This window comes from Ranitomeya imitator, chromosome 2 (genome assembly GCF_032444005.1).
Source record: "Ranitomeya imitator isolate aRanImi1 chromosome 2, aRanImi1.pri, whole genome shotgun sequence".
In the NCBI taxonomy this organism is placed as follows: Eukaryota; Metazoa; Chordata; class Amphibia; order Anura; family Dendrobatidae; genus Ranitomeya; species Ranitomeya imitator.
This window is the reverse complement of record NC_091283.1, coordinates 765669154-765680473: the sequence shown is the minus strand read 5'-3', so window position 1 is coordinate 765680473 and position 11320 is coordinate 765669154. Positions and strand designations below refer to the sequence as shown.

General features: G+C 42.3%; 1 protein-coding gene across 1 annotated transcript in view; it reads left to right on the top strand.

The window, feature by feature from the left end:
• Nucleotides 1-4821: 4821 nt before the first annotated feature.
• Nucleotides 4822-11320, top strand: part of MYPN (myopalladin) — a 288939-nt gene continuing 282440 nt past the window's right edge. The window contains exon 1 of the mRNA XM_069753441.1: nt 4822-4911. The gene's annotated coding sequence lies outside the window, so the exon portion shown is untranslated. The remainder of the gene's footprint in view (nt 4912-11320) is intronic.

Genomic DNA, 11320 nt, shown 5'->3' with positions numbered 1-11320 from the left:
AGAATCTGGAATTGCTTGCCTGAGGAGGTGGTGATGGCGAACTCAGTCGAGGGGTTCAAGAGAGGCCTGGATGTCTTCCTGGAGCAGAACAATATTGTATCATACAATTATTAGGTTCTGTAGAAGGACGTAGATCTGGGGATTTATTATGATGGAATATAGGCTGAACTGGATGGACAAATGTCTTTTTTCGGCCTTACTAACTATGTTACTATGTTACTATGTTACAGTGATCAAAATAAAAAAAATAGTAAATCAAACCCCTCTTTGTCACCCCCTTAGTTAGGTAAAAGTAATAAAATAAAAAAAAATTCCATTCTTTGCAGCTAGGGTTAGGGTTGGGGCTATGGTTAGGGTTGGGGTTAAAGCTAGGGCAGAGGTTGGGGCTAGACTTAGGGTTGGGCTTGGGTTAGGGTTGTGGCTAGGGTTAGGGTTGTGGCTAGGGTTTTCTTGGGGTTAGGGTTGTGCTGGGGTTACAGTTGTGGTGTTGGGGTTACGGTTTTGTTGGGGTTAGGATTGTGTTGGGGTTAGGTGTGGGTTCCGCCATACTTTTCATAACCAAGATAAAACCAAAATAAAGCAGACAGCTGGGGGCTGTTATTCTCAGGCTGGGAAGGGCTATAGATACAAAAATTAAGAGGCCACCACATCAAAACCCTGCCATGGGCAGCCCAATCTCCAGACCTGAACCCCATTGAAAACCTCTGGAATGTAATCAAGAGGATGATGGATGGTCACAAGCCATCAAAGAAGAACTGCTTAAATTTTTGCACCAGAAGCAGTGTGAAAGACTGGTGGAAAGCATGCCAAGACACATAAAAGCTGTGATTACAAATCATGGTTAATCCACAAAATATTGATTTCTGAACTCTTCCTGAGTTAAAACATTAGTATTGTTGTTTCTAAATGATTATGAACTTGTTTTCTTTGCATTATTTGAGGTCTGAAAGTACTGTTGTTTTTTTTAATTTTGACCATTTTTCTTTGTCAGAAAAAAAAATAAAAAATGTATTGCTTGGAAATTCGGAGACATGTTGTCAGACGTTTATAGGATAAAATAGCAATTTACATTTTACTCAAAAATATACCTATAAAGAGAAAAATCAGACAAACTGAACATTTTGCAGTGGTCTCTTAATTTTTGCCAAAGCTGTATATGGCCCTCCCCAGCTTAAAAATAGCAGCCTGTAGCCGCCCCAGAATTTGCGCATCCTTTACTTATTGGGTTAGTAATGACGGCGTCTGATAGCTGTTCTCCTTAGTCAGTCAGCTCAGGGAAGCTGACCAGACTTGCTGTGTTTTGGAGCCAAAGAGAGAGAGACAGACCAGAATGTATCTCTGAGTAGAGTCTGTGCAGTCTTTGTCAGGATATACAGTACCATAACTCAGGTGCTGTTTCTTACCTCCTTCATAATACACAGGGATCCATCCTACATTGCCTTTTTAATGTAACACTTAGCATGAAATGATAATGTTAATATTTGTTTTGTATTCCATTTTTTAGCGAATATCTTGAGTTCCTAGAGAGTTGAAACCTGGTGTAACAACAGGATTCGTCCAGTCAATTGGTCATAAATGTTTGAGTTTTTGTTCTGTATTTTTTCTGAATATCTCAAAACTATCACTACAGCCCCCTCCACAAGTCAGGCCTTTATGGCAGAGTGCCCCGACGGAAGCCTCTCCTCAGTGCAAGACATATGAAAACCTACGTAGTTTGCTAAAAAGCACATGAATGACTCCCAGACTACAAGAAATAAGATTCTCTGGTCTGATGAGACGAAGATAGACCTTTTTGGTGATAAATCTAAGCGGTATGTGTGGAGAAAACCAGGCACTGCTCATCACCTGCAGAATACAATCCCAACAGTGAAACATGGTGGTGGCAGCATCATGCTATGGGGGTGTTTTTCAGATGCAGGGACAGGACTACTGGTTGCCATTGAAGGAAACATGAATGTGGCCACGTACAGAGATTTCCTGGATGAAAACCTCTTCCATGGTGCTATGGAAATCAGACTTGGCCGAAGGTTCACCCTCCAACAAGACAATGACCCTAAGCACACAGCTAAAATAACAAAGGAGTGGCTTCAGAACAACTCTGTGACCATTCTTGACTGGCCCAGCCAGAGCCCTGACCTAAACCCAATTGAGCATCTCTGGAGAGACCAGAAAATACTTTCCGTACCCACTGTATATTGCTGTCTAGAAGAATTATTTACAGACTTTTGTAAAATGAAGAAAAAGATGTCAGGAATATTAGTAACACTGCTTGCTGCAGAAGACTGTCCAGTCATCAGGTGTTGTAGTTTAAGTACAACAGCTTTCTGCAGGGTTTACTAACAATAAAAATACTGTCAAACACTACAACAAATGATACACAGTAAGGTCTCACTCACATCCGTGTGCACCTCAGTGTTGTATTCGTTTTTACCACGGATAGACCATTTATAATCTATGGTGTTAGTCATATGTCATTTTTTTTCCGGCAGCACAGATAAAAATGGCTATTGCAAGTCTATGGGTCCATGAAAAATATTTAGAGCATCCATATTCTGTCCATAGTCAACATTGCAAAGTATAGGAGAAGCTTTGTAATTTATCCATCCATGAAAACCATTGATGACACCAGACTGATGGAAAAACGGACACACTGACCATACACTGATGGCAGCAAGAAAACATGGCACTTAGAGATCATTTAATTCCATTTTAGTTGTGCAGGCCATTCATGGATTTCTTGAACAAATAAAACTGAATTAAATGATCTTTGGGTGCCAAGTTTTCTTACTACAGCTCTGGAAAAAATTAAGAGACCACCACATCAAAACCCTGTCATGGCCAGCCCAATCTCCAGACCTGAACCCCAATGAAAACCTCTGCAATGTAATCAAGAGGATGATGGATAGTAACATGGCCATCAAGTAAAGAAGAACTTAAATTTTTGCGCCAGAAGCAGTGTGAAAAACTGGTGGAAAGCATGCCACAAAATATTGATTTCTGAACTCTTCCTGAGTTAAAACATTAGTATTGTTGTTTCTAAATTATTTTGAACCTGTTTTCTTTGCATTATTTGAGGCCTGAAAGTACTGTTTGTTTGTTTTTAATTTTGACCATTTTTCTTAGTCAGAAAAAAATGCAAAATGTATTGCTTGGAAATTCGGAGACATGTTGTTATTTTTGCCAAAGCTGTATTTATTACTTGATGGGATCCTACTTGTGCACCTAGTGAAAAATACCAGGAGTGCCGTGCCTAATCTCTGCCTACACAGATACACTGATGACACTGGTACCATTTTTTCACATATGTGTTTAAACACGGAGGTGTGAATGAGGTCTCCTCCCCATCAAGCGTCGTCAGGAGGCTATATGTGTTTCTGCATCTGTCTCCACACGAGATATGATGATACCACATGGTGGCATTTAAAAAGGTGTCACAAGCAAGATAGTTTTCTTCTCTTTAAAGGTGTTGTCCACTACTAAGACAACCACTTCTTAATCTAAATGTTTGGCCACGATAACATGAAAAAGCTTATACTCACATACCATGCTGGCGCCGTTTGAGTGTTGGCACAGGAGGTGAGTATAAGCTTCTTTATTTTATCGGGACCAAGCAGGGGGTATGAGAAGTGGTTGTCCAAGTAGTGGACAACTTCTTTACATCCGCAATACACATTAGATGGCTGTCGGCCAAACGATGCTTCAGCAGATTGTTCAGTTGCAGTAATTTCCGCCGGCTCTACCATCAACAGCAGCATTCGTTTGGACGGGCGCTGCTGTCTTCTTTATGAGAAAGCCACTAACAGTCTTGTTTGGTGGTTTATCTCCGAGAGAGCAAACCGATCAGCAGTCTGAAATGGGACATGCCTGATCGACATCTCCTGTGACAATCAGATGTCTGGGGCCCCCATACACACTACACTGCCGGCAGAACCTGTCAACTACTTTGATGGATTCTGACAAAATTAGTCTGTGTATGGGGGCTTTAGGAAAGAGTTAATTTGCATGCGTTAAGCTATGAAACGTGTGTCTGGGAATAGAAGCAACTAAGCTGTGCAACCATATCCTTGTTAATAAATTTTATATTGACCCTAAATACAGACCATCTATCCTTTTAATAGAAGAGTCAGATAACAGAACATGTGTAGGTCTGCTACCTTCCTCTTGAGAAGAGGGTTTATTTCTACGTGATACTCTATCCCATGCATGTAGACTACTCTGCTCTACTTGTGGATAACTACTACCTACCTAGGAGTTTTTTTTTGTCTAATCTCCTTCAATCCCTTATCATATTTTTTTTAAGTTAACTTGACTCATACAGATCTTTATTTTAGGCATTTGCATTTTTATTATTATTATTATTACTATTTTATGAGGATTAATGTACATAAATAAGGTATAAAGTTCGGGAAAATGCAAATAAAATAGAGCTAACAATAAAAGACTATTACAGAGTCAGAGAACATGACCTTGCCATCACCGACTTACAATCTATTTATTTAATTTATTAAACCTTATTTTAGATTATCTTTTTTGTTTTTACTTCTAATAGGAAATAATTGGTCGTCTATCAAAGAATAAAAGTTTGGGATAACACCATAAGAAATACATTTGATTTATTTTAATTATCTTGTGTCTGACTCATCCAACCAGTAGCCTTTGCCTAAATTTGTCTAAATCTCCGTTTGCAGGCTGCGTCCACAGCCCGACAAGTGGTGCGTACACTTCAACTCTTGGCATGACATTATGTTTTTTTTCCACAGCAGGATGAGGAGGGCACCTATAATTAGCTTGCTAAAAAGGCAAAAAAAAAAGAAAGCGGCCATTACTGTCCTGACAGAGGAAGGCACGAGACCAAGAACCATGAAAGAGAGAGGAAGAGCAGATGGTGGATGACTAGTGTGTCACTGTCTGGTAAGGTGTCATTTTGTATGTATTACATATAAGATCTGCTTTACTCAGCATTTACTCACACTCTACAATTTAGATTTTGGTGTTTTATTCTTATTATAAGACTTGAGGAAACTATTCCTAGAAATTTTAGATACTACAAGTCATTCCCTAAAGTTGTGGGGATAGATGATAAGGTTGTAAAAAGTCTTCCTGCGTCATTTGTTTTGTAAGAGTCTACATATCGTTTTTTTTGGAGATCTTCGGGTGAATGATTGAGACATGAGTGTTGCCTTTGGGCGTATGTGTATTTTGTAATTAATGGTTCATATATCGAAAACGCAATCAATAATGTTACATATTGTTAAGAGTTGTTGTGTTAAGAGTACTGGGACTTGTCTACCAAGAGCAGCCGGGTATTTCACATTATAGTAGAGATTTGATCTATGAAATGAAAATTTTGCCCCAATAAATACATACGGCACTGACTTCTAAATACCCAAAACATACTAAATGTTAAACTATAACTGACAAGCACAAAATACTGCTGGGAAGGTACTAATTCCAGATTAAGACTTACGAATTGTTTATTATTTTGTTCTTTGCTGCTTTTATATTTATGTAATTGCACATTGATACGAAAAATTTTATATGATTTCTGACATTTTTTTGAGAATGTGCTATGGTTCTTCATAGTCCTATGGAACATGACAGTGTAATTCCAGGTGAAAACAAAAACACTGCATGATTTTTTTTCTACAGTTGTTGTAAATCAATATTCTGTATGTATCTAGACGAGTTCAATTTGGGAGAATTGTTTGTAAATTTAACAAAGGATCAAAGTAAATGAAATGAGTTATTTTTATAGCCTGGCTGTCGCCCTCCCCCTCCACACAAATGCGTACTGTGATGAAGGCATCCATATGGCACAACTTCTAGTGTTTCTTTACAGACAGGGCTGTTAACTGTTAACCCTCAGCAACAGTAAAGTCATCACATTGTAGGGCGAGAGAAAAATGAGTCCGCTTTTATGTACATATGTTACATATAGTAACAGTTCTTTTATTTTATTAATTAATTTCTTTTTATTTTCTTATAAAATTAATAGAAATAAGCTTGTCATGTGATTGTCTATTTGCCCAAACTATTTAAATTATTTATCTTTTATCAAATGAATAGAAATATACTGGTCGTGCGAGTGTCTATTTGTACCATTATTTCATTTTACTATTTGCACTCTGATTATTAAAGGTTCACATATTGGTTAATATTTGCAATATTAAAAATATTATACCGATAACAATTGCAAAGATTCTGATGAAATTATTTCTTAATCAGTTACAACTGAGAAAAAGTTAAAGTAGCTTTTCGGACGAAATTTGAAAATACAGCTTTTAACAAGACTGCAACCTGTCTTTATTCTGAAGCCCAAGTCAGTGGTCATCATGGCCCACCCTGCAACCTGTATAGGAAGTCAAATATGAAAAAAAAGGGGGGGGGTCAGTTTACCACTGCACTGAAAGAAATGCCAAAATATCCTGAATGTCGATGCATGGACTCATCTAGACCGGTAACCTTGAGCGGATAATGGAGAAAGGAGACGAAAGAAGCACAATCTTATGCGTTTCAGATAAGGACTCTCTATAGGCCAAAACGCGTGAGTTTTAAATACGCGTTTTTCCTCCGTTTAATTTGACAATATATTTTTTAATGAAGTAAGCTTTGCTAATAAAAACACATTTTTATAGTCACCATCATTTTTCAAAAAATGCTGGATTAAACCCTCATCGCCTCTTTTTAGTCCTGTATAGGAAGTGAATCATTGTAAAACTGCATATGCACATGTGGTGTATCATCACAAGCACTGCCTGGAACCTTAGGATATAAGCAGAGTGTGGCAGAGGACATCCAGAGTTTCCTTCTATTGACAATTACTATCTTGGGGTCGGTAAAAACCAAAACCCCGGAAAATTTCCGACACTGGAGGGCGACATATCCTTATTTCTCAGCGCCGTTAAAAAGAGGCGCTGAGTAATAATTACCCTTAACTGCTGCCGTTAAAATGACTATCGGCGGTCTTTAAGGGGTTAACACAGCTGTTCCTTTGTGTTGGGGTAAAATATATTGTGCTATTATTCATATTTTATTAGTGTATTAAAATTTAAGTTTTATAATTTGGTGCTTTTCGGTGAATTAGATTTTTCTTTGGTACCTAACATTTGAATTAATTGAGTCAATAATTATGGGTCCATTCTCACATCATGAAATGGGCCCAAAAAGGCCACTTACTGCAGCTGAATTTGGGTCTACGCAGCCATTATGATTTTTATCAAATGTGCCTACAGACAGTAGACTGTATGCTGGAGGAGCTTCGAGCTGGTCCACTGTCACTGCACTTTCAAGTACAAGCTTGGCTGGCAAATATTGCAATGTGTGTGTGCCGTTTTGGGAGTTGAAAAATGAAGGTAACTGAAGGGAATCCACTGAGCTGAGTACAATCGCTCATCACTACTACCCACCAAATAATAGATCAATCTTACAATGTAGGTAACAAGGTGTGTGAGATACTTCCTAACTAAACTTCCCAGAATCAATGGTTTACTGTGGTTGAACATGGTGAGCCATTGCCAGATCTAGGCCGAGTGTCATGCCGTTGCTGCCGCCGCCTCTCCCCACTGCAGCTCGCCGGGTGCGCGCGCGCGTCGCATTCAGCTCTGCGCGTGCGCACATCTGATTCCTCTGTTGGTGCTCTTTCCTGTCCTCTCCGTCATCCTGGACGACTGTAACCCGGAAGTAGCTCCCATGCTGCTATGTAAACTGCTTCCTGCTGCTTCTCTGTGCCTGATGTTCATTTGTGTTTACAAGTGCTTCTGGCCACCTGTGGTCTCTGTGCGTTCCTAGCTCTCTGACTTTGGGTCTCCTCTGCCCTCTGCAGTGCCTGCCTGATTCCTGTGTTCCTGCCTTGTTCCTTCAGTTCCTTTTCCTCTGCAGTACCTGCCCGGCTCCTATATCTTTTCCTTGCTCCCGTCAGCCTCAGTGTCTCCATATTGTCCTGCCAGCCTCCGTGCCTCCGTAGCGTTCCCATCTTCTCCCTTGTCTCAGTAGTTCCTTTCTGTTCCCTCTTTCCCGTTGTGCCTGCTGTGTACCCATCTGATCTCAGTCGACCCTCCAGCTTCCGTGGCGATAGTCCCTCACGGGCCTGCCCCTAACTCTCCCTGTATAGGGGGCGGTCCACCTGGTCAGCTCGTCCGAGAGGGGTTCGTCATCACGGTCCAGTGGGTCCACTCTCTGTTTTTCACTGTTTGAATCTACATGCTCTAATAGGACTGCACTCGGGTGACATCCGAGTGCAGCCAGATTCTTACAGCGTCACAGTAACATCAGGCCATGGACCCCGCTGGAGTCTCTGCCACTCAAAAGGACTTACTCTTTTTGCGTGAAAACCAGACTAGGATCATGTCATTTTTAAAGAATATGGAGTCTCGCCTAGCGGCTTTACAGCCTTCTGATCCTGTTATTGCTCCACAGTTGGTTGCCCTTCAGCAGGAGCTAGGTCAACAACGGGACACTCGGTCCCATATTTTGAATTTTATGGCCTCCATTAATGATCGGCTTCTCTCACTCCAGAATGTGGCCTCTGTTTCCACTCCTGTCTCTGCGCCACAACCCTCGCCCCAACTTGCTAGACCTCCTCGGTATGGTGGGGATTCTAAAGCGTGCCGCGGCTTTCTTAATCAATGCCAGTTGCATTTTGAATTGTCTCCGTTACTTTATCCTACCGACCGAGCTAAGGTTGCTTTTATAGTATCCCATTTGGAGGGTGAGGCTTTGGCGTGGGTTAATCCCCTCTGGGAGCGTGATGATCCTTTGGTCTCCCAACTCAATCCGTTCCTGGATACCTTCCGTAAGGTTTTTGATGAACCTGGTCGTCTGGTCTCTACCACTGAGTCCCTCTTTAACCTTTACCAGGGTACTCTCTCAGTAGCCCAGTACGCCATCCGTTTCCGGACTCTGTCCTCAGACCTTGGGTGGAACAATGAGGCTTTGGTTGGAGCGTTTTGGCGTGGTTTGTCTTCACGGATTAAGGATGAGTTGGCGGGACAGGACACTCCCACCTCTTTGGATGATCTTATCTCCTTGGCCATACGCATTGATCTGCGCTTTCAGGAGCGCACTCGTGAGCTTGCCAGAGAGAGGAGACCTCTTCGCCAGACCACTGTTGCTCGAGAGACTTCTTTTTCTCAAGCAGCCCCGGTGGCTTCTTCATCTTCTCCTGAACCCATGCAGGTCGATCGCCTTAAGTCTTCTGAGCAACGCTGCAAGGAGAGACTCGCACAAGGTCTTTGTTTTTACTGCGGCAGTGCCTCTCATCTCTTACGCGCTTGTCCTCAGAAGCCGGGAAACGCATCCACCTAGGACAGGTAAGAGAGGCCTTCCTAGGTGGTTATGATTCCTCTCCGCCTCTGGTTTTGTCTGTTATTCTACATTTAGGTTCCCGTCACTTTTCTCTGGAGGCTTATGTTGATTCAGGAGCGGCTGGGAACTTTGTTCAGCTCGAGGTTGTTAACAGGCTTGGGATACCTGTTAGACCCTTGGAGACTCCTAGACAAATAGCTTCCGTCGATGGTCAGCCTTTGCGGGAGACCGTCAACTTGGTTACGGAGGAAATCGAACTTCAGATTGGAGCTCTTCATCGTGAGAAACTGGCCTTTTATGTTTTACCTTCTTTGTCTCATTCTTTCCTTTTGGGTCTTCCTTGGTTGAGAGATCACGAACCCACGCTGGACTGGCATACTGGAGATGTTCTACGGTGGGGACAGTCTTGTCTGAACAGGTGCCTGCTTCCCGTCAAGCCTGCGTCCTCCTCTCGGTCTGCTTCGGAATCTGTGGGAATTCCTCCAGCCTATTGCGCTTTCTCGGACGTCTTTAACAAGAAGGAAGCGGAGATTTTGCCGCCGCACCGCTCTTATGACTGCCCGATAGACCTTGTTCCTGGTTCTACTCCACCTAGGGGTCGTATTTACCCATTGTCTCCTACCGAGACTCAAGCCATGTCCGAATATATTCAAGAGAATCTGGCCAGAGGCTTCATTCGAAAGTCTTCCTCACCTGCAGGAGCTGGGTTCTTCTTCGTTAAAAAGAAGGACGGTTCTCTTCGCCCATGTATAGACTACTGGGGTCTCAACACCATCACGATCAAAAACAAGTACCCACTTCCTCTCATACCAGAACTCTTTGATCGTCTACGTGGAGCACGAATCTTTACCAAATTGGATCTCAGAGGAGCTTATAATTTGATCCGTATCCGTTCTGGTGACGAGTGGAAGACTGCGTTTAATACCAGAGATGGTCATTATGAATATTTGGTTATGCCATTCGGTTTATGCAATGCACCCGCAGTCTTCCAGGAGTTCGTAAATGATGTTTTTCGGGATCTACTTTACACCTGTGTTGTAGTGTACTTGGACGATATCCTTGTGTTTTCTCCAGATCTGTCTACTCACAGAAGAGATGTACGGCAAGTACTTCAGCGTTTGAGAGAGAATCGGCTGTACGCAAAACTGGAAAAATGTGTCTTCGAACAGTCATCTCTACCCTTCTTGGGTTTCATCATTTCCGACGCTGGTTTGTGTATGGATCCGGGAAAAGTTTCTGCCGTGCTCAACTGGCCGCGTCCTCTTGGAGTGAAAGCAATTCAGCGATTTCTTGGATTTGCTAACTACTATCGGCAGTTTATACCTCACTTTTCCTCTCTTTCAGCTCCAATCTCCTCTATGATTCGGAAGGGTGCCAATCCTCATCTGTGGTCGTCTGAGGCCGAAGAGGCTTTCCGGTCCATCAAGCAAACCTTTGCCTCAGCTCCTATTCTTCATCGTCCAGTGGCCAATAAACCCTTCATCCTTGAAGTAGATGCTTCTGCAATTGGAGCTGGAGCTGTGCTCTCGCAGAAATCCTCTTCTGGTCGTCTTGTGCCCTGTGGTTTTTTCTCAAAGATCTTCTCCTCCTCAGAAAAAAATTATTCCATCGGTGATAAAGAACTTTTGGCAATCAGGTTGGCATTAGAGGAGTGGCGGTACCTCTTAGAAGGGGCTTTACATCGTTTTATAATCTACAGCGATCACAAGAATCTGGCGTATATTCGTTCTGCGCAAAGACTTAATCCTCGGCAGGCCAGGTGGGCCTTGTTTTTCGCCAGGTTTGACTTCGAACTTTGTTTCTTGCCAGGAAATAAAAACTCCAAAGCCGACGCTCTGTCTAGGTCATTCCAGGTGGTGGATTTGGAGGACGAGCCTGCACACATCATTGATCCTGCCAGAGTCATCACAGTTGCTCCAGTCTCTCTCACTTCGTTGCCTCCGGGTAAGACCTTTGTCGCTGAAGGGAACAGGAGACGTGTCTTACTTTGGGGTCACGCCTCCAAACTGGCTGGACA